Source organism: Canis aureus, chromosome 21, assembly GCF_053574225.1.
Source record: "Canis aureus isolate CA01 chromosome 21, VMU_Caureus_v.1.0, whole genome shotgun sequence".
Lineage (NCBI taxonomy): Eukaryota > Metazoa > Chordata > Mammalia > Carnivora > Canidae > Canis > Canis aureus.
This window is the reverse complement of record NC_135631.1, coordinates 10,105,666-10,131,676: the sequence shown is the minus strand read 5'-3', so window position 1 is coordinate 10,131,676 and position 26,011 is coordinate 10,105,666. Positions and strand designations below refer to the sequence as shown.

Genomic DNA, 26,011 nt, shown 5'->3' with positions numbered 1-26,011 from the left:
GAACGTCTTCTAGTGTTTATCCTCCTATTTTAGCACAAGATACCATCCCCTGTTGTTTCATTGATCCTACGTGCATTATCTGTCGACTTCTCCCAGAGGACAAAGGCTTCCTCTGTAATTCTAGACAAAACACCTCGGCAAGCAAGCAGAGGGCTAGTGCATTCAGCACAAGGTGAAGGATGCCCAGACCCCCGCAGGACACTGATCCCTAGATGTGCGGCCCAGAGGCAGCATCCCGCAGGGCAGTGGGACTGCAGCTCATTGTGTCACTCAGGTCCAGAGCTCTCAGATGCCAAAGGGACAGAGCCCGGCGCGAGCCTTCCTGCTGACAAGGTCATCTTTTCACACTGTGAAGACTGTGGTCTGCCCCTGCCTGGAGTCCTCCTGTGGATGCAAAGCTTTCTTAGGTCACCAAGTCACCTGCTGTAGCTCTAGGAAGTCCCTCCTCTTATAATGTTCTCACAAACAGCCTCATTCATGGTTTTCTGGGGAAATCCAGCATTGGTTCCCTCAGGACATATTCTGAGAATGTGCATGTCTCAAAAAGGCATTACTGATGAAACACTTGTAAACGTCGTGACACTTCACTGGTTTTCCCAGCGTCTTTGGCAGTTTGCTCACCTACAGGGGAAGGAAGAAAGGAAACACAGGGAGCCTGAGGCTTGTGGTTGGACAATGTGTTTATTCAGGGGCTTTTCAGGGTCAGACCCTGGTAGACAGAGAACACAGTGAGTGGGTGTTGGGAAGAAGGCTCGAGGAGTGGAGGGGGGAATGGTGAAGGGGTCCCAGGCAGCTCCAGAGCTGGGGTGTCAGCTGCCTCCTGGGAGTCCCATACCAGCCTCACCTCAGGTGTTAAGATGGAGAAGACAGGTAATAGGAATGGGAGATAGGTCTCTGCTGGGAATAGCACCAACCTAGTCCTAACCAAATTCAGTGGGGGGAGGGGAGAGTATTTAGAGGCTCAGATCCCAAGGAGCTGAGATCCAAGTGCAGCAGACAAGGAAGGGCCTTCTGGAAGGTGAGTGGGGAGGGGGCTCCAGGATGGATAAAAGAATAGGATCTGTGAGCTGGAACTCTGCCCCCAAATCTCAAATCACTCCTTTTCTGATGAAGATGGACAAGGATTTGGGCTCCAGAGATATGGAATGTGTCGTTGGTCATGGCCAGGGGAACTCAGATTGGAGCTACCTGGGGTCTGTGGACAGAGCCTCAGATCTTGCACTGGCAGCAAACAGGGACACAGCAGCTAGACTGGGAGCAGCAGGGTTTGCAGCAGCTGGACTGGGAGCAGCAGGGCTTGCAGCAGCTGGACTCACAGCAGCAGGGTTTGCAGCAGCTGGACTGGGAGCAGCCACAAGACCCACAGGACCCACAGCCTCCTTTGGATCCCCCGCAGGACCCACAGCTGGAGCAGGGACAGACCGGCACACAGCAGCACACAGGCTTGCAGCAGCAAGACTGGGAGCCCCCACAGGACCCACAGCCCCCCTTGGAGCCCCCACAGGACCCACAGCCCCCCTTGGAGCCCCCACAGGACCCACAGCCCCCCTTGGAACCCCCGCAGGACCCACAGCTCCCCTTGGAGCCCCCGCAGGACCCACAGCTGGAACAAGGACAGGCTGGCACACAGCAGCACACAGGCTTGCAGCAGCAGGACTGGGAGCCCCCACAGGACCCACAGCCCCCCTTGGAGCCCCCACAGGACCCACAGCCCCCCTTAGAGCCCCCGCAGGACCCACAGCCTCCCTTAGAGCCCCCGCAGGACCCACAGCTAGAGCAGGGACAGGCCGGCACACAGCAGCACACGGGCTTGCAGCAGCAGACAGGCACACAGCAGCTGGAGCCACAGCCCCCAGAGCAGCCAGAGCAGGTCATGGTTCTGGTGGGTGGAGGGTGGAGCAGGTCAGAGGAGCAGGTGCAGAGGAGAGGGGTTCAGGTGTGGAGCCTCCTGGGCCGGGGGCCCTTATATATCTGCCCGGGGTCAGGTGAGATGCTGGACACAGGGTCACTTCCTGGTTCCTGTTTGTGCCTTTTTTCCAGGGCACATTCAGTGTGTGTGTGTGTGTGTGTGTGTGTGTACACACATGCTCCCATCCCTGACCTCCCATTGGCTTTGACATCCTCCTTTCCATGTTTCTAAATTTAACTTCTTCTCATTTTGTTTGGTGGTTATTAATAGAAACTCATTTCCAGGATTTGTAGCTTTTCTTGAATTTTCAGAGAATGGCATAGCTGCAGGTGTATGTGCTTCTCTCTGCTGGACCCCACACTGGGGCCAGGGTCTCACTTACCTGCAGGTTCACTGGCCCCCACCCTCCCAGCATGTAGCACAGAGTGGAGGGGTGCTGGCCCCTGCTCACTACAATTCCCAGCACCGCCTCCTGTAAGCATGACTTTGGAGAATCCCAATTTCTTTTTTTTTATTTTTTTATTTTTATTTAAATTCTAGTTAGCATACAGTGCAATACTGGTTTCTGGAGTAGAATTCAGTGATCCGTCACCTGCACACCACACCCAGTGCTCAGCACAACAAGTGCCCTTCCTAACTCCATCTCCCATCCTACCCCTTCCCCAGCTCCCTCCACCCACCCTGTCTGTTCTCTATCCTTAGGAGCCTCTCATGGTTTGCTTCCTTTTCTTTTTTTTCCTTCCCCTATGTTCATCTGTTTGGTTTCTTACAGTCCACATATGAGTGAGATCACCTGGTATTTGTCTATTCTTTTAAAAATTTTATTATTTTATTTTATCATTTTATTATTTTTATTTTATTTTATTTTATTTTGGTATTTGTCTTTTCTGACTTATTTCGTTTAGCATAATACACTATAGTTCCATCCACATCACTACAAATGGGAAGATTTCACTTTTTTTGATGGCTGAGTAATATTCCATTATGTATGTATATATACACACCACATCTTCTTTATCCATTCATTAGTTGATGGACATCTGGGCTCTTTTCAGAGTTTGGCTATTGTAGATGGTGCTGCTATAAACATTGGGGTGCAGGTGCCCCCTTTGAATCTGTATCTTTGTATCCTTTGGGTAATTACCTAGTACTACAGTTGCTGAGTCATAGAGTGTCTCTATTTTTAACTTTTTTTTAAAAGATTTTATTTATTTATTCATAGAGACACAGCTAGAGAGAGAGAGGCAGAGACACAGGCAGAGGGAGGAGCAGGCTCCATGCAGGGAGCCCAACGTGGGACTCGATCCAGGGTCTCCAGGATCACGCCCTGAGCTGCAGGTGGCGCTAAACTGCTGTGCCACCGGGGCTGCCCTATTTTTAACTTTTTGAGGAACCTCCATACTGTTTTCCAGAGTGGCTGCACCACCCTGCATTCCCACCAGCAGAACGAGAGGGTTCCTTTTTCTCTGCATCCTCACCAATATCTGCTATTTCCCATCTTGTTTATTTTAGCCATCCTGACTGGTGTGGGGTGGGTGATTTTAATTTGTATTTCCCTGATGCCAACTGCTGTGGGGCATTTTTTTATGTGTCTGTTCACCACGTGTAGGTCTTCTTTAGAGAAATGTCTGTTTGCGTCTTCTGCCATTTCTTGACTGTATTTTTTGTGTTTTGGGTGTTGAGTTTGATAAGTTTTTTATAGATCTTGGATACTAGCCTTTTATCTGATAAGACGCTTGCAGGTACCTTCTCCCATTCTGTAGGTTGCTTTTTAGTTTTGTTGATTGTTTCCTGCACTGTGCAGAAGTTTTTTTATCTTGATGGAGTCCTACTAGTTCATTTTTGCTTTTGTTTCCCTTTCCTTTGGAGACGTGTCTAGCAAGAAGTTTCCATGGCCAAGATCACAGAGGTTGCTGCCTGTGTTCTTCTCTAGGGTTTTGATGGATTCCTGTCTCACATTTAGCTCTTACATCCACTTTGAGTTTATTTTTGTTTGTGGCATAAGAAGATGGTCCAGTTTCATCCTTCCACATGTGGCTATCCAGTTTTCTCATCACCATTAGTTGAAGAGACTTTTTCCCATTGAATATTCTTTCCTGCTTTGTCAGAGATGAGTTGACCATACAGTGGAAGGTCCATTCCTGGGTTCTCCAATCTGTTCCATTGATCTGTGTGTCTGTTTTTGTGCCAGTACCATACTGTCTTGCTGATGATAGCTTTTTTTTATTGGTGTTCAATTTGCCAACATATAGCATAACACCCAGTGCTCATCCCATCAAGTGCCCCCCTCAGTGCCCATCACCCAGTCACCCCAACCCCCCGTCCACCTCCCCTTCCACTAACCCTTGTTCATTTCCCAGAGTTAGGTGTCTCTCATGTTTTGTTCACCCTCACTGATATTTTCACTCATTTTCTCTCCTTTCCCTTTACTCCCTTTCACTAATTTTTATATTCCCCAAATGAATGAGACCATATAATGTTTGTCCTTTTCCGATTGACTTATTTCACTCAGCACAATACCCTCCAGGTCCCTTCACGTGGAAGCAAATCATGGGTATTTGTCGTTTCTAATGGCTGAGTAATATTCCATTGTATACATAGACCACATCTTCTTTATCCATTAATAGAGCCTGAAGGCCAGCATTGTGATGCCACCAGGTTTTTTTTTTTTTCCCCCAACATTTCTTTGGCTATTTGGGGTCTTTTCTGGTTCCAAACAAATTTTAGGATTGTTTGTTCCAGCTCTGTGAGAAATGCTGTTGGTATATTGATAGGGATTGTTAAATGTCTACACTACCCAAAGCAATCTACACATTTAATGCAATCCCTATCAAACTACCAGGAGAATCCTAATTTCTATATAAGATATCTGGTTGACTTACTGTTTTTTCTTTTTAAATATTTTATCTATTTATTGAGAGAGAATCAGAGAGAAAGGGAGAGAGAGAGAGAGAGAATGAGCAGGGGAAGGGGGCAGAGGGACAAGCAGACTCCCCACTGAGCAGGGAGCCTGATGTAAGACTTGATCACAGGACCCTGGGATCATGACCTGAGCATAAGGCAGATGCTTAACCGACTGAGCCACCCAGGGGCTCAACTTAATGTTGTTAAGTAATTTTTTGCTATTTTACCTGTACAATTTAGTGGCATTAAGTACATTAATGATGTTTTATAATAATCATCACCCTCATCTATTTCTGGATGTCTTTCATCACCCCACACAGAAATTCTGTTCCCATTAAGCAGTAATTCCCCATTTCCCACTCTCCCCAGCCATAGTAGCTTATAATCTTACTTTCTGCCTCTAGGAATTTTCATTCTAGGTGTTTCATACTTGTGAAATAATACAATGTTTGTCGTTTTGTGACCGGCTTATTTTACTCAGCATGTTGTGTTCAGGGCTCATCCACACTGCAGCAGGTGTCAGAGCCCTGTTCCTTTTCATGGCTGAATAACATTCCACGTGTGGATAGACCACATTTTTTACCTGTTATCTGTTGATGGTGGTTTCCACATTTAGCTGTTGTGCACCTTGTTGCTGTAACTGTGAATGTACAAGTGTCTGCGCCTGGCCCTTGCTTGCATTGGGTAAATACCTAGGAGCAGAATTGCTGAGTTATGTGGTAATTCTATGTTTAACAGTTAGAGGAACTGCCCAACTGTTTCCACAGCATCTGCCCCATTTTATGCATGAGGGTTCCCATCAGCCATGCATGAGGGTTCCAAATCCTCCTCTCCAACACTTGTTCTTTTTCTTTCTTTTTTATTGGAACTGTTCTAGCAGGTGTGAGGTGGGATCTCATTGTGGTTTTGATTTGCATTTCCCGATGGCTAAGGATATTGAGCATCTTTTCATGCATTTTCATTAGTGGCCAGCAGTGCATCTTCTTTGGAGACTTATCTATTCAAATATTTCACCTATTTTTTGACTGGGTTGTTTTTTTTAATTAATTAATTAATTAATTAATTAATTTATTTATGATAGTCACAGAGAGAGAGAGAGAGGCAGAGACATAGGCAGAGGGAGAAGCAGGCTCCATGCACCGGGAGCCCCACGTGGGATTCGATCCCGGGTCTCCAGGATCGCGCCCTGGGCCAAAGGCAGGTGCCAAACCACTGCGCCACCCAGGGATCCCTGGGTTGTTTTTTTTTGTCTAGTTGTAGGAGTTCTTTATATATTTTGGATATTAAACCCTTATCCAATATATGATATACAAATATTTTCTTCCTTTGTGGTGGGTTATCTTTTCACTTTCTTGGTGCTGTCCTTTGACTACACAAATGTTTTCTTCTGAGTTTTACAGTGTTAGCTCTTACATTTAGATCTTTGATCCATTCCAAGCTAATTTTTGTATATGGTGTGAGGTGGGGGTTTAACTTCACTGTCGTGCCTGTGGACATCCAGTTGTCCAAGCACCATTTGCTGAGACTATCATTTCCCCACTGAGTGGTCTTGGCACCCTTGCTGAAGACCAGCTGGTTGTATGTATGAGGAGAGGGTTTATTTCTGGGCTGTGTTGTGTTTTTTCTTCCTCTGGTCTATAAACCCGTTCTGTACCAGCACCACACTGTTATGATTACCGTAGTTCACAGTAAGTTTTTAACTTTTTATTTTATTTATTTATTTATTTATTTATTTATTTATTTATTTATGAATGAGAGAGAGCACAGCTGGGGGAGGGACAGAAGGAGAAGCAGACTCCCCACTGAACAGGGAGCCCAATGTGGGACTCGATCTCAGGACCCCAAGATCATGTCCTGAGCCGAAAGCATGCTCAACCGACTGAGCCACCCAGGTACCCTGAGAGTTCACAGTAAGTTTTAAAATCAAGAAGTATAAGTCCTTGACCTTTATTCTTTTTCAAGATGGTTGGGCTATTTGGAGGTCTCTTGAAATTCCTTATATGTATTAGGATGTGTTTTCTATTTGACAAAAAAGGTGTGTGTTTTTTTTAATGAAACATATTTATTTTGTTATAATAAGAAGTTGACTCTTGTTTGCCAGAAGCAGCATGGCTCTAGCTGCTCTGGTCTGCAGTGCCCTCGATGGGACCACACCTCCTCAGATCTGGCAGTTGATGAGTAGGTGGCTGAGGGGTGAGTTCTCGGGGCTCGTGGGCATGGGATTCAGAAGTGTCATCAGTGGCTTCAGTTTAGAAACCTGTTGAAGGTGACTGTCCAGCTGGGACACAGGCAGGCAGGTGGGAAGTGCTCCCATGAGGCAGATTGTGAGGTCCCAAGTGATTCCATGATGAGGGGCAGGAGCACTGGAGCATGGGGTGGAATCATCTGCTCCCAGTAGAGCTCATAAGCCAGGACCCTAGGCAGAGCTGACATGTAGAGGAATCCTGAAAAAGGTACGAGGCTCAAAGTGGGAAGGGGAATTAAGAGATTCTGAATGGTCTGGGCAGAAAGTGATGCCACCTCATTAAGAGCCCCCCATGTGCGTGTTGCTGATGGGCTTCTCTTCTTTCTGTGTGACATCACCCGTGGTTCTTGACATAGTTTAAGTCCATTCATTTTCAATTGTGTGCAGTTTTACATCACACGACTACAGTGCTATTTATTCACTTGTCAGTTCTACTTTTGGTGGGTCCTTGGATGCTTTCCAGTTTGGGTCTGCGAGGAGAAGCTGCACTGTCCGTGCTCTTCATAAGCGTCAGGGTCTGCGCACCCACGCCTTCTGGTCCTGCCTGCGGCGGGACTGCGGGTCACGGGGCATGTGTGTGGAAACGTAGTGGACTGTGTTCGGAGCAGTGTTTCTGTCATGTTCTCGCCAGTTCCCCAAAGTTATTCTTGCTGCACACCCACTTGGCTCTGCTGGGGTCACCGTTTTGGCTGTCCCAGTGCTCCCACAGATCAGCAGTGTGGCATTAATGCGTATTTTCCTGATTACTAATGAGGCTAGCTTCCCTCTGACGTCTTCTTGCTGGTTGTCTTGAGGATGGATTTACCCGTGTTCCAGTCTTAACTTTTGACTCACACACCCCGTAAGGTGGAGGTCTCAGAGCCAGCGGGATGATGGAACCTCTGATCTCAGCCTGGCACCTGCTGGGCTAGAGTGACGGTGGTGCTCCTGGCCAGTGGCCGTGGGAAAGGCCACACTACAAACCACATGTCCTCACACTCACTTGGCTGATGGTGGTCGCCAGGGAATGATGCTGGCTCGGTACCCCCGCCCAGAGGGGTGTCCAGCCTTGCAGGGAGCACACGGGTCCTGTGTGCGCCCTCCCTGACGCCCACTGCCTCCTGGCATCTGCGTGTTTCCTGGCAGGGCTGTTGGCCAGAGCCGCTGTGGTCCCTGCAAAGATTTTCTTGACTTTGAGTGGAAGACAGATTCGGTCTCACAAAAGGCTTCAGGCTCCTCTTGAAAAGTATCCCGACTCTTCTTTGGGGCTGGCACTGCTAACAGGTGCTTGGAGGGACAGAGTCATCGTGAAACTGAACGTAGGGGTGCAGCCTCCACTGAGGACCACGGATGAGTGATTTTCCCTGTGGTGTCCAGCACTGGGCTCCGCACAAGCTATTTCTTCATGTGAGACTAACAGCACGTGTGTGTTTTATTTTTGTTTTGTGTTTTGCTTTGGATTTGAGGTGTGAAAATGTGCCTGTCTCAAAGGCTCACAGCTCCCCTAACTCTTGTGCCCACTTCACAGGAGCGCTCGTGGTATCCTGCCTCTGTGTACTTGTTAGAGTTTATTAATTTTTAATATTAAGCATAAGATAATATTATTAAAGAATGCCCACCTTATCCATCTGTGGGCACACGTGGTTGTGATCACATGCTGTGGAACATTTTGCGTCCTGGTTTTTTCCCATTACGCCATAACAAAGCCGCATTCCTGGGCTATAAGGAACCCACAGGCATTTGTAGCCACTGCCTAGAGTCCCTCGCCCCCGAGTATATCCAGTCTATTGTACATCACACAGACAAGAGTCAGCCTTTCAACTGTAGGTGGCTCCTAAGCCCACCCTCTTCTAGATAATTTTATGTTAGCCAGCCTTGTTCCCCAGATCTCTGAACATCCAGTGTCCTTCCTGGGTAAAGTCTGAGAAGTTCAGGCACTGAGTAAAAGGGTCTGCATGGGGGATCCCTGGGTGGCTCAGCGGCTTAGCGCTTGCCTTTGGCCCAGGGCGCGATCCTGGAGGCCCGGGATCGAGTCCCATGTCGGGCTCCTGGCATAGAGCCTGCTTCTCCCTCTGCTGTCTCTGCTGTGTCTGCTTCTCTCTCTCTGAATCTGTCATGAATGAATGAATAAATAAAATCTTAGGGAAAAAAAGGGTCTGCATGCACGGAACCAGTGCACCCTGGTTTCTACCACAGCTGTAAGAATGAGGCTTGTCCTTGGAGGATCTGTTTATTTAGAAGCTTCACAAAGCTCACAGTTGAATTTATCAGACCAAGAATCAGGATGAGCTGATGTCAGGGGAGATGCCCGGGGACGAGGGGCAGGGTGTGTAGTGGACCTGGGCAGCCCCAGCTCCGGGGATCAGTGTCAGCCCAAGGTTCTGTGGGGAACAGGGCTGAGCAGGTCTGAGCAGGAGAGGTTGGGAAGGATGGCTAGCACAGCCCTGGGACCCACTCAGTGCATGAGGGGTGGCTTTTCTGGGGCTTAGTCACTGAAGAGCCTGCAGATGGCAGGCTGCAAGTAGAGCTGGCAAGGAGGAAGTTTCTTTTTGGTTGTGAGTGTAGTGGAGAATCCGTGCCTGGCTCAGAGTATGAGGGTGACTCCCTTCTTCATCAGGAAATGCGGAACAGGATCTCTGGTCCTGAAGATTCAGTCTGCATTATTCCTGAAGGGGATGGACACAGAACTGTGTGTTGGGGGTATGGGATGTGTCACCACTCAAGGCTGGGAGTCTGGATTGGCTGGAGCCCCTGAGCCTCTGGTCACATCTCAGATCTTGCACTGGCAGCAAACGGGGACACAGCAGCAGGACGGAGGGCAGCAGAGTTGGCAGCAGCAGGACTGAAGGCAGCAGGGTTTGCAGCAGCTGGACTGACAGCAGGATGACCTATAGCCTCCCTTGGAGCCCCTGCAGGACCCACAGCCCCCCTTGGAGCCCCCGCAGGACCCACAGCCTCCCCTGGAGCCCCTGCAGGACCCACAGTCCCCCTTGGAGCTCCCGCAGGACAACAGCTGGAGCAGGGACACGCCGGCACACAGCAGCACACGGGCTTGCAGCAGCAGACAGGCACACAGCAGCTGGAGCCACAGCCCCCAGAGCAGCCAGAGCAGGTCATGGTTCTGGTGGGTGGAGGGTGGAGCAGGTCAGAGGAGCAGGTGCAGAGGGGAGGGGTTCAGGTGTGGAGCCTCCTGGGCCGGGGGCCCTTATATACCTGCCTGGGTTCAAGTCAGATGCTGGGCACACAGTCACTTCCCCGATGTTGGTACCTTCCCTGCCCTTTGTTCCTTGTGTCCTCCTCCTTCTCAGAAGCTGCTTATGCTTCACCTGCCGTATGTGTATTTTGGTCATTCTGTCTGATCTTGGGTAGAGGTTTCCTTTTGTGCCTGTGGGGCCTGGACGTTTCTCATGTGCTGTTGGGCAGTGTCCCAGGATCACAAGAATGTGCCCTACGCAGGCGCCCTCTTCTCTGTGGGTCCCAGGCTGCAACACCTCCCACACGCCCTCTGTCCCGGGTGGGTCTTAAGATAAGGCTGGGGACTCAGAGTGGAGTTCTTCCCCAAACTTGTGTTGCTCTCAGGAGAGCTGGCCTCATGAATCATGGGCAGAAGAGGAGGTGGCCTGAGTGTGAATGCCCTGGGCTTGCTGAGAGAAGGTGGGTGAGCTGCTTGTGAATGCCCAGGGCAGCTGGGCTGTGCGGCCCCTCCTGAGCCCGGGGAAGGTGGTGGTGGTTGTGCGTCCAGCCTCATCTCCCAGGGCCAGGATTGGGTTTCTGGGGTGGGAGGGTCCACCTGAGGAGGGTGGATGCTTCTCACCTAGTTAATGGGAATCGCCCATCAAATTGGGAAGATACCAGGTGACCGCATCAGAGCTTTCACCCCCCTGCCAATGCCATGCCAGGAAGGCTGGGAAGGTGTGGCTTTGTTCTTCCTGCACCAACCTGCTCCCCTGGCTCTGTCTGTAAGGCTGAGGAGGGGAGAGTGGATAGGGCTGCTTTGGGGAGGGCATGCCCGCATGGTGCGGCAGCATGTGTGTGTGCTTGCGGGGTTGGCCAACTTGTTGAGGTCGGTCCACAGAAAACTCTTTTGGAGGGGCCGGGAGGCAGTGTACCCGCATGTGAATGGGGGTGGGAGGGCCAGAGGCAGATCGAAAGAGAATCCCAAGCAGGCTCCATGCTCAGCACGGAGCCAGATCTGGGGCTCAATCCCCCAACCTGAGATCATGGCCTGAGCCCAAACTAAGAGTCAGATGCTCCACTGGCTGAGCTCCCCAGGCTCCCCTCAACAGAAAATTCTTTGAAGAGGTGACACTGATAAAAACAATATTTGGAAAGGCATCCCACATGGGGGGAAGAGTGAGTGCAAAGGCTGTGAGGCAGGGAAGGGGCTCGGTGAGCCTAGGGGCTCCTGGCCACCAAGGCAGGTGGTCTAGCACTTACCTACCTGAGGCTCCGTAGGTGGGAAGCGGACACCTTGTGGGCAGGAGCAGAGCAGGTGGTGGCGGTGGGGAGGTCTCTCTTCCCGTGAACCTCAGAATGAGATCTCCTGAAGGTTCTGTGCTGAGGGAGTGTCTCCTTCCTTCTGCTCTGCTGGGCTCATAATGTGCCAAATGGAGGCAGGAGGCGAAAGCACTGCACCTTCCAATATATGGAAAAATAGGGAAAAAAGGAAAACTGAATAAGGCTTTGGGTCTCATCTCTGAGAAACCCCTGTGGAGGGCCCGCTTTCCTTACTGTGGGGATTTGTTTTTATGCAGAAGAGCCTCCGTGAGGATTTGCACCTGTCCGGACTCCTGCCTGGTGCCGCCGAGGAGAACCCCTGTAAAGAAGCTGGGGAATGTGCCGTGTTGTTCTGTCCCGTGGAGCAGTTTACGTGCAGAAAGGTATTATATTCCTTGAATGTTTTGTAAAAGTTGTTTTGAAATGTCCAGGCCTGGGTATTTTTTGTTTGTTTTGTTTTGTTTCGTTTTGAGGGCACACAGCCTAGAGTGTCAGTATTTTACTTATTCAATTTTTATTTCTTTAATTGGATTTTTCAATAACAGTGATGAATCCTGGAGGATATGGGGATTCTGTGCCCAAAGGCTTCAGGGGATAGGTGCAGGTCTTGGTCCTCAGGCCAACCACCAGGGGGCGCTCTGTCGTGCAGAAGTGCTGCTCTTTCTTATGAAGAATTTGGCCTCATTTTAAGCATAAACTCTTGATTTTAAGAAGATCTGTGACGTGATGAACACTGATATTATACACAACTGATGAATTATTGAACACTACATCTGAAACTAATGATGTACTGTATGTTGGCCAGTTGAATTTAAATAAAAAAAGAAAGAGATCTGTGTGCTTCCTCTGATTTTGGAGGCCCAACTTGGGAAGGGTGTGTATTTATTCTAGTTAATAATCAGAACAAGAAAAGAAGTCACAATAGATTAGACATTTAAAGAAACTTTTGAAGACCACACACATGACCAAATAGGCAAATAACCTGATTTTATTGAATGGATGGCCCACATCCCCTCCAGACCCCACGCTACTTCCTTCCACTATGTTTTTTGGCCACATACTTTTTGGTCACTCTTCATATGGTAGCAGTTTTATAATTTTATTTTCTGAATTTTAATTTTAAATGCCTAGGAAGACATCTTAGTGTTTTCCTGTAGCTCAGATGCTTGCGATTTGTTTTTTTGATTGTTGGTTTTGAAGATTGGTACTGTCGTGTCAAATCTGGGAAGACTTCCGATGTTTTCACATTTGCACTGCACAACTTGGGGGCGCCAGCATTTCTTTTTTGTGAGGTGTTGTGTTTGATTTTACATTCTCTCTTGATTACATCCATCAGCCTGTTGTGTTTGCATCCTGTTCGAGGTGGCCTGGTGTGTGCTTTATAGCGTTTTTGGCTGCTCAGTATTTTCATGTCAAATCAGCAGGAGGCTGAAATCTTTTCTAAAATATTTATGATTTGCTATTGTACATTAATTGGATTATCAAATAATTCATGAGCCTTGATTACTTCTGTATGAAATGTATCGCCTCTTAATGGATTTTGCTGTTGTTGATGTGACATGAAAATTTTGCTGGAGTTTGTGTCTCTGGTCAGAATAATTTATGGCTTATTTTATCATGCTTACCTCCGTTCTATTAATTGTTATGGAGTCTCCTTTAGTTCTTTAATAAATACGTGTCAAGATGATAGAATAAAGTGCTTTCTGTTTAACCCAGGATCCTTTGCTTTCTCACTTTTTATTTATTTATTTTTTATTTTTTTAATTTTTATTTATTTATGATAGTCACACATACACAGAGAGAGAGAGAGAGAGGGGCAGAGACATAGGCAGAGGGAGAAGCAGGCTCCATGCACTGGGAGCCCAACGTGGGATTCGATCTTCGGTCTCCAGGATCGCGCCCTGGGTCAAAGGCAGGTGTCAAACCGCTGCGCCACCCAGGGATCCCTGCTTTCTCACTTTTTAATTGAGATGTTCAACAATATGTTTCCAAACTGCAGTTAAAGAGACAAATTTATACTTTATCAACCTTTGCGTACACTTTTTGTGTGTTGTTTGTGTTCACATTTCTCTTCTGAATTTTTGAGAATATATTTTACAGTTCTTAAAATTTTGACCCCATGTTGCAAGGCTGGAGCAGCCTCGTATTAGGCAGTTCATCTTGTTCTCTTTTGATTCTTTTTTTTTTTTAATTTATTTTTTATTGGTGTTCAATTTACTAACATACAGAATAACCCCCAGTGCCCGTCACCCATTCACTCCCACCCCCCGCCCTTCTCCCCTTCCACCACCACCCCTAGTTCGTTTCCCAGAGTTAGCAGCCTTTACGTTCTGTCTCCCTTTCTGATATTTCCCACACATTTCTTCTCCCTTCCCTTATATTCCCTTTCACTATTATTTATATTCCCCAAATGAATGAGAACATATAATGTTTGTCCTTCACCGACTGACTTACTTCACTCAGCATAATACCCTCCAGTTCCATCCACGTTGAAGCAAATGGTGGGTATTTGTCATTTCTAATAGCTGAGTAATATTCCATTGTATACATAAATCTTTTGATTCTTTACTGGAAAATGCCAATTGCCATGTGAGTTAAATATATTCCGGTTATCGATGGAAGACCCGTAGCAAGATGGGAAGGAATTGCCTTCAGGGTCTCTGGAGGCAGCTTTGTTCTGCTGTTCATTTTGTACAGATTCTTATTTATTTGGGTGGGATTTTTATAAACTGTTTTGGATAAATTAGTCACATTTGTTTTTGCATTTTGACATCTTTTTAAGGGCTCATGCAAAAATGGATCTAATTCAGTATTGTGGTTAATTTTTTTAAAAGTTCTATTTATTTATTCATGAGAGACACAGAGAGAGGTAGAGATATAGGCAGAGGGAGAAGCAGGCTCCTTTCAGGGAGCCTGATGGCGGGACTTGATCCCAGGACTCTGGGATCACAACTTGAGCTGAAGGTAGACGCTCAACCACTGACCTACCCAGGCTTCCAAACATGGTTAATTTTGATCAATGCTCCATGTGTCCTTGAGAGAAGAATATATGCTCTTTTTAGGGAACGGTGTTCTGTATATGTTCAGGAGGTAAATCTTTTTAATTAGACTATTTGAATTTTCTGTAATGGTACTAATATTTTATATTTTTATTCTCATAATTACTGAGAGAGGTTTGTTAAAAATCTCGCATTATGGGACACCTGGGTGGCTCAGCAGTTTGGCGCCTGCCTTTGACCCAGGGCATGATCCTGGGGTCCCGGGATTGGGTCCCTCATAGGGTTCCCTGCAGGGAGCCTGCTTCTCCCTCTGCCTGTGTCTCTGCCTCTCTCCCTGTGTGTCTCTCATGAATCGATAAATAAAATCTTTTAAAAAAACCTCTCATTATAACTGTAGGCTTATAAATTTCTCCTTGTAATCCTCCCATTTTTGTTTTCTATATTTTTGAGTCTGTATTGGTAGATGCACTCATGTTTGGAATGTTATCTGCCTAGTGAGTTTGTCCTTTGATCATGAATTGCTCTTAATATTTAAGGTAATGGCTAAAAGAATATTTTAACATCATGTGGCCTGCTTTGTGGCTATCTTCGTGTATTTGGGAAATCCCTCAGTAATAGTTCTCAGTAGAGGCCAAGCTGTCTCCTGGGGTAAAAGCTAGAATGCTCAATATTCTCTCTCCTGACCTGTTCATGATGGCAGAGACATATTGACTACGGCTTGTCCATTCGGAACAACTTATCACTAACTGTGGTTTCAGCAATGGCTTTTCTCACTTCTCAGGCTCCCATGTTCTAAGACTGTGTTCGGGAAGGCAATGCTGAGGGCACTCAACATCCTGTCAGTAATCACCCGTGCCAAGTTATTTTTTTTAATTAATTTATTTATTTATGATAGCAACAGAGGGAGAGAGAGAGGCAGAGACACAGGCAGAGAGAGAAGCAGGCTCCATGCACCGAGAGCCCGACGTGGGATTTGATCCTGGGTCTCCAGGATCGCGCCCTGGGCCAAAGGCAGGCGCCAAACTGCTGCGCCACCCAGGGATCCCCGTGCCAAGTTATTTTATGTATGATTAATGATGGAGTGTTTCTGTAGGTGATGCAGGTGAGCAGGGAAAAGTCTTGGAGAGATGCCCTTAGATGGATCAGAAGGGACATTTGGGCAGGGATTGGCCTTAGGTACGAGCATGGAATGTTCATCTGCTAACACAGGAGGGTCGGCCAGGTGGTGGGCACAGAAGCTATGGGAAGTAGATGTGGGGGCATGAAGCTGCAGCAATCCTCTTCTGAGAGTTCAATTTTCTTGGTAAAATAAGAAGCAAGGTAATCAATTGAGAGCAAGGATCGGGGAGAAGTCATAAATAATACTCAATTCCTACTCTAGGGCACCTGGGTGGCCCCGTGGTGGAGCGTCTGCCTTCAGCTCAGGTCATGATCCCAGGGTCCTGGGATAGAGCCTGCTTCTCTCTCTGCCCTCTGTAGTTCCTCCTGCTTGTGCTTGCTTGCGCTCACTCTTTCTCTGTCAAATATGTAAATAAAATCTCTCTCTCTCTCTCTCTTTTAAAAAGAAGCGATTTATTACATGGGCACTAGCTTTCTAAACAACCACAGGAAATCAGGATTCTAAAATCACAAACTGTACAACCCCAGATCTTTTCCCATTATGGGCCAATTTACCTTAGCAAGAATAAATAGAGGTTAAAGGTTTACTAAAGGAAAAGCAATTCTAATTCTTTTTTTTGAAATTTTTAAAAAGATTTTTTATTTATTCATTTATGATAGATAGAGAGAGAGAGATAGAGAGAGAGAGAGGCAGAGACACAGGCAGAGGGAGAATCAGGCTCCATGCCGGGAGCCCGACGCGGGACTCGATCCCAGGACTCCAGGATCGCGCCCTGGGCCACTGAGCCACCCAGGGATCCCCAGCAATTCTAATTCTGAATTAGAGTTTAAAGCTTATTGACCCTACTTACCAACTGAAGAATCTTCTTTTGTACACTTAAAAAATTTTTTCCAACAAATTTTATTTCTCACTTTAAAAAAATTAGTTTCAGAGCTAGAATTTAGTGATTCATCAGTTGCATATAACACCCAGTGCTCATCACATCACATGCCCTCCTTCATGCCAATCACCCACTTACTCTGTTCCCTCCCTTCCTTTCCACCAACCCTTAGTTTGTTTTCTAAAGTTAAGAGTCTCTTATAGTTTGTCTCCTTCCCAATTTTCATCTTATTTTTCCTTCTCTTCCCATATGTTAATTTGTTTTGTTTCTTAAATTCCACATGAGTGAAATCATATAGTATTTGTCTTTCTCTGACTTACTTTGCTTAGCATCATACCCTCTAGTTCCATCCACATTGTTGCAAATGGCAAGATTTCATTCTTTTTTTGGTGGCTGAGTAATATTCCAGTGTGTGTGTGTGTGTGTGTGTGTGTGTGTGTGTGTGTCACATCTTTATCCATTCATCTGTTGATGGACATTCAGACTCTTTCCATATTTTAGCTATTGTGGACATTGCTGGTATAAACATTGGGGTGCATGTGCCCCTTGGAATCACTGTTTGTATCTTTTGGATAAATATTGAATAGTGCAATTGCTGGGTCATAGAGTAGCTCTATTTTTAACTTTTTGAGGAACCTCCATATAGTTTTCCACAGTTGCTGCACCAGTTTGCAATCCCACCAACACTGTAGGAGGATTCCTCTCTGTCTGGATCCTCATCAACATCTGTTGTTTCCTGAGTTGTTAATTTTAGCCATTCTGACAGGTGTGAGGTAGTATCCCACTGTGGTTTTGATTTTTATTTCCCTGGCAGTTAGTGATGTGGAGCATTTTTTCATGTGTCTGTTGGCCATTTGTATGTCTTCTTTGGAGAAATGTCTGTTCATGTCTTCTGCCTGTTCCTTGACTGTATTTTTGTGTTTTGGGTGTTGAGTTTGATAAGTTCTTTATAGATACTAGCCCTTTATCTGATAAGACATTTGCAAATATCTTCTCCCATTCTGTAGGTTGCCTTTTACTTTTGTTGCCTGTTTCCTTCACTGTGCAAAAATTTTTTATCTCGATGAGGTCCCAAGAGTTCATTTTTGCTTAAAAAAAATAAAATGTCTATGCTACCCAAAGCAATCTACACATTCAATGCAATCCCTATCAAAATACTAACTACATTTCTCACAGAGCTGGAACAAACAATCCTAAAGTTTGTATGCACCCAGAGAAGACCCCAAATAGCCAGAGGAATACCCAAAAGGAAAAGCCAAAGCTGGTATCATCACAATTCCTGACTTCAAGTTATATTACAAAGCTGTAATCACAGAGACAGTATGGTACTGGCATGAAAACAGACACACCGATCAATGGAACAGGGTAGAGAACCCAGAAATGGACCCACTACTCTATGGTCAACTCATCTTCAACAAAGCAGGAAAGAATATCCAATGGAAAAAAGACAGTCTCTTCAACAAATGGTGTTGGGAAAATTAGATAGCTATATGTAGAAGAATGAAACTAGAGCACTTTATTACACCACACACAAAGATAAACTCAAAATGGATGAAGGACCTAAATGTGAGACAGGAATCCATCCAAATGCTAGAGGGGAATAGAGGCAGCAACCTCTGTGAACTCGGCTGCAGCAACTTCTTGCTAGACACGTCTCCAAAGTCAATTGAAGAATCTTGAATCATTTTAACTCTCATACTCTCAGGACAATGATTCCTCTGGAGGCCCTGCATGCTATATGGGCTGGTATTTTTTGCCACCTTGTTTATGATACTCCCCCAAATCAGTCATGATTTTTCTTGTTTGTTTTTGTTAGTCAACATGATTTATATTTACTCACATGATGATTGTCTTTAGTGACCTATTCCTTGCCTCTCAGTTTAATTTCCTTCTTCCTGGATTATATTCTGAATGAGTTACTACTGCAGAGGTCTGATGGTGGGTAAGCACTGTCAGTCTTAATTTAGTTGAAAGTGCCTTTATTTTATACTTAATTATTGAGTGATAATTTAGCTGGGTATTGAATTCCAAGTTGACAGAAATTTATGCTTAGTATTTGAATTTTTCCTTTTTTTTTTTTTTTACCTCCTAGCTCTTTCATTGAAAAGTTTGTTTTCAATAGAATTATTAATTTTTTTCTCTGATACCCTTTAAGATTTTCTATTTGCCATTGTGTTCTGAGGTTTTACTATGATGTGACTGGGTTTGGATTTACTTGTTTTTATTTATCATGCTTTAGATTTGTGATTATTCAATATGAGATGCATTCTTTTATTAATTTTAGATGATTATTGTTTCTAAATATTGAATTTTATCCACTGTTTCTGTACTCTTCTTCCAAGATTCACATAAACTATATATTGAATATTTTTGTTCTAGTCTTCATGTGTCTTAAGGGTCTTTACATATTTAAATTTTTTTCCATACTGCATTCCAATTAATTTCCTTTCATGTTTCTCCCCTGTTTAACAGTTCTCTCTGCATCTGTATCTACTTTTCTGTTTAGTGAGAACTTTGGATGTTTAATTTTAGTGACGTATTTCATATTGGTAATTCTCTATGAACATTCTTATAAATCTATTTTTTGGTTTATCATTCTTTCTTTTTTATTATTCTTTATTTATGGATTTAGTTCTTCTTTATGTTTTTAATAGTTTTAGGTATATGTATTTACAGTATTTTTGTATTGTTTTTCTTTTATTTTACAAGTTTAGGTTTGTAATCCTGTTTATTATAAATACTGACTCTTGCTAATGAAAGTTTATTTTTTAATTTTTGTATTATAAACTCATCTTTAGCAGTGCATATTCTTCTGTTCCTTTCTCTTCACTTCCAATCTATTTCCAGTGTAGATCCTATGTCCTGGGTGGTTTGGATTCTAGTCCCTTGAACCTATGATTATGTTATCATATGAGGTAACATATCTAATCCCTGGTATGTCTAATCCCTGGAACCTATGATTATGTTACCTCACATGACATGGTAAAAGAGACTGTGCAGGTGTGATTAGGTTAAGAGTCTTGAAATGGGAGATTATGCTGGATAATCCTTGTGTACCTAATGGAATCGCCAGGGTCCTTATAAGAGGGAAGCTTTATATGAAGGTCCTTTGAGAGCCACAGAAGGAGACATAGCCACAAAAGTGGAGACCAGAGTGATGTGCTTTAAATATGGAAAGGGGATGAGCCAAGGAATGTAGGCAATTTCTAGAAACTGGAAAAGACAAGGAAATGAATTCTTCCCTTGAGCCTCCAGAGGGAACACAGCTTTGCTGACTCCTTGATGTAAGACACTTGAGTCTTCTGATCTCCAGAACTGTAGGAGAATAAATTGATATTAAGACATTAAGTTTGTGGTAATTTGTGCAGCAGCAATACACTCTACTACATTTACAATGTGTGGTTACTACTTATCAAAAAACAAATCAATAATTCCAAATATGTATTTATCTGCACTTAATGTATATACCCATTTGCCTGGCAATTAGCCTTGAAGAAATATGTTCTAAGGGAAAAATTGCAAATGACAGTTTGATTATAATGTATCTCGGTGTGGATCTTTTTTTTTTTTTTTTTTAAAGATTCTATTTATTTGAGGGAGAGAGAGCATGGGGAGGGGGAGGGGCAGAGGGAGAAGCAGACTCCCCACTGAGCAGGGAACCTAATGCAGGGCTGTATCCCAGGACACCAGGATTATGACCTGAGCAGAAGGCAGATGCTTAACTGACTGAGCCACCCAGGTGCCCCTCAATGTGGATCTTTTTGGATATAATATGACTGTAGTTCTTTGAGCTTCTTGAATTTATATGTCCATTTATTTCCTTAGATTAGAAGTTTTTGTCCATTATTTATTAAACTCTCTGCCTCTTTCTCTTCTACTGCTGCTGGTGGGATGCCCACAATGCATATATCAATCTCTTTATTGGTGACCCATACATCACTTAGGCTCTCTTTACTTTTCTTCATGCTCCTCTGATGTGATTTCAACAACCTGTCTTCAAACTCACAAGTTTGTAATTGAACCCCTGTATTAAATGTTTAAGTTCTCTGGATTTTTCAGATCCAGAACTTCTGGGTTTTTTGAAAAAAAATTTGTTCTCTTTGTTAATATTCTCATTTTATGCATGCATTGTTTTCCTGATTTCATTCAGTTGTTGTTCTGTGCTCTCTTTTAGCATCTTTATGACATTTACTTTAAACTCTTTGTCAGGCAGCTCATAAATCTGTATTTCTTTAGAGTTGATTGGTTTCTAGAATTTTATTTTATTTTAGTTGGTCCATGTTTTTGCATGTGTGCTTCATATAGAAGGAGTCATATAATACATACCTTTTGACTGGCTTCTTTCACTCAACATTATGCCTGTAAGATTTTCATTGCCACATAGTATCCCACTGAGTGACTATGTCACAAATAAATGTTCTTTCCTGCTATCAGTGGACATCTGGACAGTTTCAGTTTTTAGTGCTAGAAGTGCCACCTTTTTGTATACACTTTTTTTTAAAAAAAGATTTTATTTATTTATTCATGAGAGACAGAGAGAGAGAGAGAGAGGCAGAGACACAGGCAGAGGAAGAAGCAGGCTCCATGCAGGGAGCCTGATGTGGGACTCGATCCTGTGTCTCCAGGATCATGCCCTGGGCTGAAGGCAGTGCTAAACCGCTGAGCCACTGGGGCTGCCCTATATACACTTTTAAAACTGTTTCTTATAAGGTTTATATTTAATAGATGGGGATCTTTTCTTTTTGTTATGTGTGAATAGAGAGATATTAATTTTACATGTTAATTATATATCTCACCCTCTATCTGAATGCTCTTACATTTTGAGTATTTTTCATTTGACTTGTTTTTGGTTTTTTTTCCGTTATACAATGGAACCATCTAAAAATAATAATGGTTTTGCTTTCTCTTTTCAATTGTTATATTTTGCATTTCATTCTCTTAAGTGATTATATTGAATAATGCCATCAAAGCAAGTAAAATAATACTGACAATGGTGAAATCAGAGTAAATATTACCATATTACTTTCAGAAAAAAATGGTTGCACCTGTTTTTACTCCCATCAGCAATGCACAGATGTTTTTAGAGTATTTATTAAAGAGGCATCATGGAGACAGAGGGTGCTTAAGTTAGAAATATCTTTATTTAGAGCTGTCACAAGGTCCAATCTGGACCTTGGTAGGTGAAAGAAGCACAGGTAAATTAGAAGGAAGTGCCAGAGTTGGGGCTGGTAATATGTGGGGGAAAGGGGAGAGTGGTGCACCCATCCCAGATCTGGACTCCAGCCATTGGTCTTGTAGTATATTCCCAGGCTCAGTTAAGTCCCATGTATGGGGTGGGGGTGGGGATGATGGCTCTGGGGATCAGGGTCCTAAAGGGACTGTAATTGTTAAGGGGGAAAGAAATTACTCTTCTCCAAGGCAAATGAAGCAGGGGATCTAGAGTAGGAGAGAAAGTATGGATAGATGCACTTATCCTTCATAATCTGGGGAGCAACCCCACTGGGACAGGAGATTTGGGCTGCCAATTCTGGAAAAGATGGGTTGAGATCTGCAATCAGTGACTCTGGTGTGGAGAACTGATCATTTCCTAGAGATTGTGGATCTTCAGGAGCCACTTGAGGTCCATGGACGTAGCCTCAGACCTTGCACTGGCAGCAAATGGGGACACAGCAGCTGGACTGGCAGCAGCAGGGCTTACAGCAGCTAGACTGGCAGCAGCAGGGTTTGCAGCAGCTGGACTCACAGCAGCAGGGTTTGCAACAGCAGGACTGGGAGCAGCAGGGTTTGCAGCAACAGGACTGGGAGCAGCAGGGTTTGCAGCAACAGGACTGGGAGCAGCAGGGTTTGCAGCAGCTGGATTCACAGCAGCAGGGTTTGCAACAACAGGACTGGGAGCAGCAGGGTTTGCAGCAGCTGGACTCACAGCAGCAGGGTTTGCAACAGCAGGACTGGGAGCAACAGGGTTTGCAGCAACAGGACTGGGAGCAGCAGGGTTTGCAGCAGCAGGACTGGGAGCAGCCACAGGAGCCACAACCCCCCTTGGAGCCCCCACAGGAGCCACAGCCCCCCTTGGAGCCCCCGCAGGACCCACAGCCCCCCTTGGAGCCCCCACAAGACCCACAGCCCCCCTTGGAGCCCCCACAGGACCCACAGCCCCCCTTGGAGCCCCCACAGGACCCACAGCCAGAGCAGGGACAGGCCGGCACACAGCAGCATACGGGCTTGCAGCAGCAGACAGGCACACAGCAGCTGGAGCCACAGCCCCCAGAGCAGCCACAGCAGGTCATGGTTCTGGTGGGTGGAGGGTGGAGCAGGTCAGAGAAGTAGGTGCAGAAGGGAAGTGTTCAGGTGTGGAGCCTCCTGGGCTGGGGCCCTTTATATACCTGCCACCGGTCAGGTGCAATGCTGGGCACATGATCACTTCCTGGTTTCTGCTTGTGTCATTTCTCTGGAGTGATGTCTTTTTTGTTCTTCTAGAATCCATGGCCTTTCTTTGACTTTCATCCAACAGATACCTTCCTAAGTTTCTAAATTTGTCTTCTTCCCCCATCTTGTTTATTTTCTGTAAAAAGGAACAGTTCCAGGATTCATGATGTTTCTAGTTATATCTTAACCACACATAGTTGATGGATTCAGGGATCTTCTCCACCTTCTCTGTATTTTTTGGTACCAAAATTGTCCCCACATTTAATTTTAATATTTCATTTTTAAAAATGAGATCTTTGCAAGGGCACCTGGTTGGCACAGTTAGTAGAGTGTGTGACTCTTGGTCTCGAGATTGTGAGTTTGATCCCCACATTGGGTGTAGATATTACTTTAAAAATAAAAAAATAAAAATGAAGTCTTTGCAAAGGCAACAGAAGCAAAAATAAACAAGTGGGACTACATCAAACCGAAAAGCTTCTGCACAGCTAAGGAAACTATCAACAAAATGAAAAGGCAGCCTACTCAATGGGAGAAAATATTTGCAAATTTTTTTATCTGATAAGGGGTTAATATCCAAAACATAGAAAGAACTTATATAACTCAATAAAAAACAATCTGGTTAAGAAATGGGCATTTTTTTCCGGAGAAGATATCCAGATGGGCAACAGACACATGAAGAGATGCTCAAAATCATTGACCCTCGGGGAGATACAAATAAAACCACAATGAGGTATTACCTCACACCTGTCGGAATAGCCTGACTCAAAAAAACAAGAAATGACAGATGTTGACGAAGAAGCAGAGAAAGAGGGACCCTCATGCATGGCTGGTGGGAATGCAAACGGGTGCAGCCACTGTGGAGAACAGTATGTAGGTTCCTCAACAAATTAAAAATATAACTACCATATGATCCAGTAATTCCACTACTAGGTCTTTATCCAAATACAATAAAAGCCCTACTTTGAAAAGATGCAGACACCTCATGTTCATTGCAGCATTGTTGACAACTGCCAAGATGTGGAAACAACCTGTGTCCAGTGAAGATGAGTACATAAAGAAGCAGTGGTGTACATACACAATGGAATATTACTCAGCCATAAAAAGAAGGAAATCTTGCCATTTTCAACAACAGAGATACGAGGCAGAGGAAGACAAACACCACCATGTGATCTCACATGTGGGATCTAAAAACAACAAAAACAACACCCCAAAACCAAGTCCATAGACACATAGACTGGTGAGGCTTGGAGATGGGCAAAATGGGTGAAGAGGCCAAAGTTACCAACTTCCAGTTATAAAATAGGTAAGTCCTGGGGATATGGTGGACAGCATGATGGCTAGAACCAGAGTCAACAATACTGTGTTGCATGTTTGGGCTTTTTTGTTTGTTTGTTTTAGAGAGAGAGAGAGAGAGAGAGAGTAGGAGGAGGGCCAGAGGGAGAGGGAGAAAGAGAATCTCCAGCAGACTCCTTGCTGAGTGGAGTTCAATGTGGAGTTTGATTCCATGATCCTGAGATCATGACCTGAGTTGAACCCAGAGTTGGACGCTCAACTGACTAAGCCACCCAGGCGCCCCAACAATACAGTGATGCATATTTGAAATTTGCTGAGAGTACTTCTTGAAAGTTCCCACCCCGAGAAACAGTTTTGTGACCATGTGTAGTGACGGGTGTTGATCACACTACGATCACGTCACAACAGGCGCAAACACTGAATCATCGTGCCGTACACCTGAAGCCAACATCATGTTACATGTCTCTTGTATCTGAATGAAAAACACAGTCTTAGTTAAATAAAAGTAGAAAATTAGAGAAGAAAACAAATCATCCATAACCCCATTCCCAAGACCACTAAGATCTTGGTTGATCTCATGGAATTTTTTTTAAAACACGGGTAGATCTCATGGTCTATCTGTCATCCCATCATTTGTGTTGTTGAGCTCTCTGAAGTACTAGTCAGATAAGAATTACCCGAGCCCTTGTCCTGATGGGTGTGAGCTGTCCCTCTTTAATACCAAGTGTACCCATGAATCCCAGGAAGTGTTTTCTGTCCTGCACACTGGCTTGGTGGCTACCCCCATGCTCCCTCTGACCCACACTGCAGACTTCTCCTGGGTCCCCTCTGCCATCTCTTTGGATTGCTCTGTACTCACGTGGGAGAAATCTCAAGATGACTGGCTTCTCCCCTCCCTGCTGGGCCTCACGCAGACTTCCTGGTGGCCGCTGTGGATGAAGAAACCTCATGGCCTGGTCCATGCCTGTCTCTGCACCAGACGTGGATGGCTGTGCCATGACAACCCACCGAGGGTTAGCCCTGCAAGGTGGTGGAGGGGCCGACTTCCAGGGGACAGAGTTTTCATGGTCTCCTAGGTTATTTTAGTTTTGGGAAAGGAGAGATGGCTTTAGGATTAATCAAAAGTGGTTAGCAGGTTGGCTGCCTGGTCTGAGTCTTGAAGAGAGCATGACTAGAAGCTCGGTGGCGTGGAATGAGCACAGAGTGTGAAGCTACCCATGTCCCATGTAAGTGCGCTGCAGAGGGCGTCCACTTCAGAGGGTCCACCTGTAGGCAGGGAGAGGAGGTGACCTGTTCTGTGGGTGACAGCCTTCCTGTTTGTACCATCATTCCTGTGCTTGCTCGTTGGTTCTTTTTTCAGGACTGCCATTGACGCAGAGATGGAAGTGACACGTGATTTCCTTTCCTGGGGGCTGACCCGCCATGCCACTGGGTGCTCAGCCCGCCCTGGTCAGAAGCCAGTGCTGAGCCCCTGTGGCATCACTCTGGGGTTTGAGGTGGGGTACAAGAGTTCAGGCTTGCTTCTGGCATTGGTGATTTGCTGACTGGGGCCTGCCGGAGGCTCCAGAAAGTGTCATCCGGGCACTTCGTGCACCAGTGGGTCTTCACGCTCATGTGGCTCAAACAGCAGGTTGGACCACGGCCTGGTTCTGCTGTAAAATTCTTCGGTTGGAGCCCTGCTCACAGCTGGTTGAGAGCGACAAGCCCAAATGCGGTATATGTGAAAATTCTCAAAGGCTCACCAAATGGTGAATTTTGG

At 45.2% G+C, this 26,011-nt stretch overlaps 1 long non-coding RNA gene across 2 annotated transcripts in view; it reads left to right on the top strand.

The window, feature by feature from the left end:
- LOC144292512 (uncharacterized) overlaps positions 1-12,324 on the top strand; it is a 44,162-nt gene extending 31,838 nt beyond the window's left edge. Inside the window, exons 3-4 of one of the 2 annotated variants that reach the window (XR_013359888.1) lie at positions 11,792-11,917; positions 12,080-12,324. This is a non-coding gene — a long non-coding RNA (uncharacterized LOC144292512). The remainder of the gene's footprint in view (positions 1-11,791; positions 11,918-12,079) is intronic. The other variant, XR_013359887.1, reaches the window with a different exon arrangement.
- Positions 12,325-26,011: the final 13,687 nt, after the last annotated feature.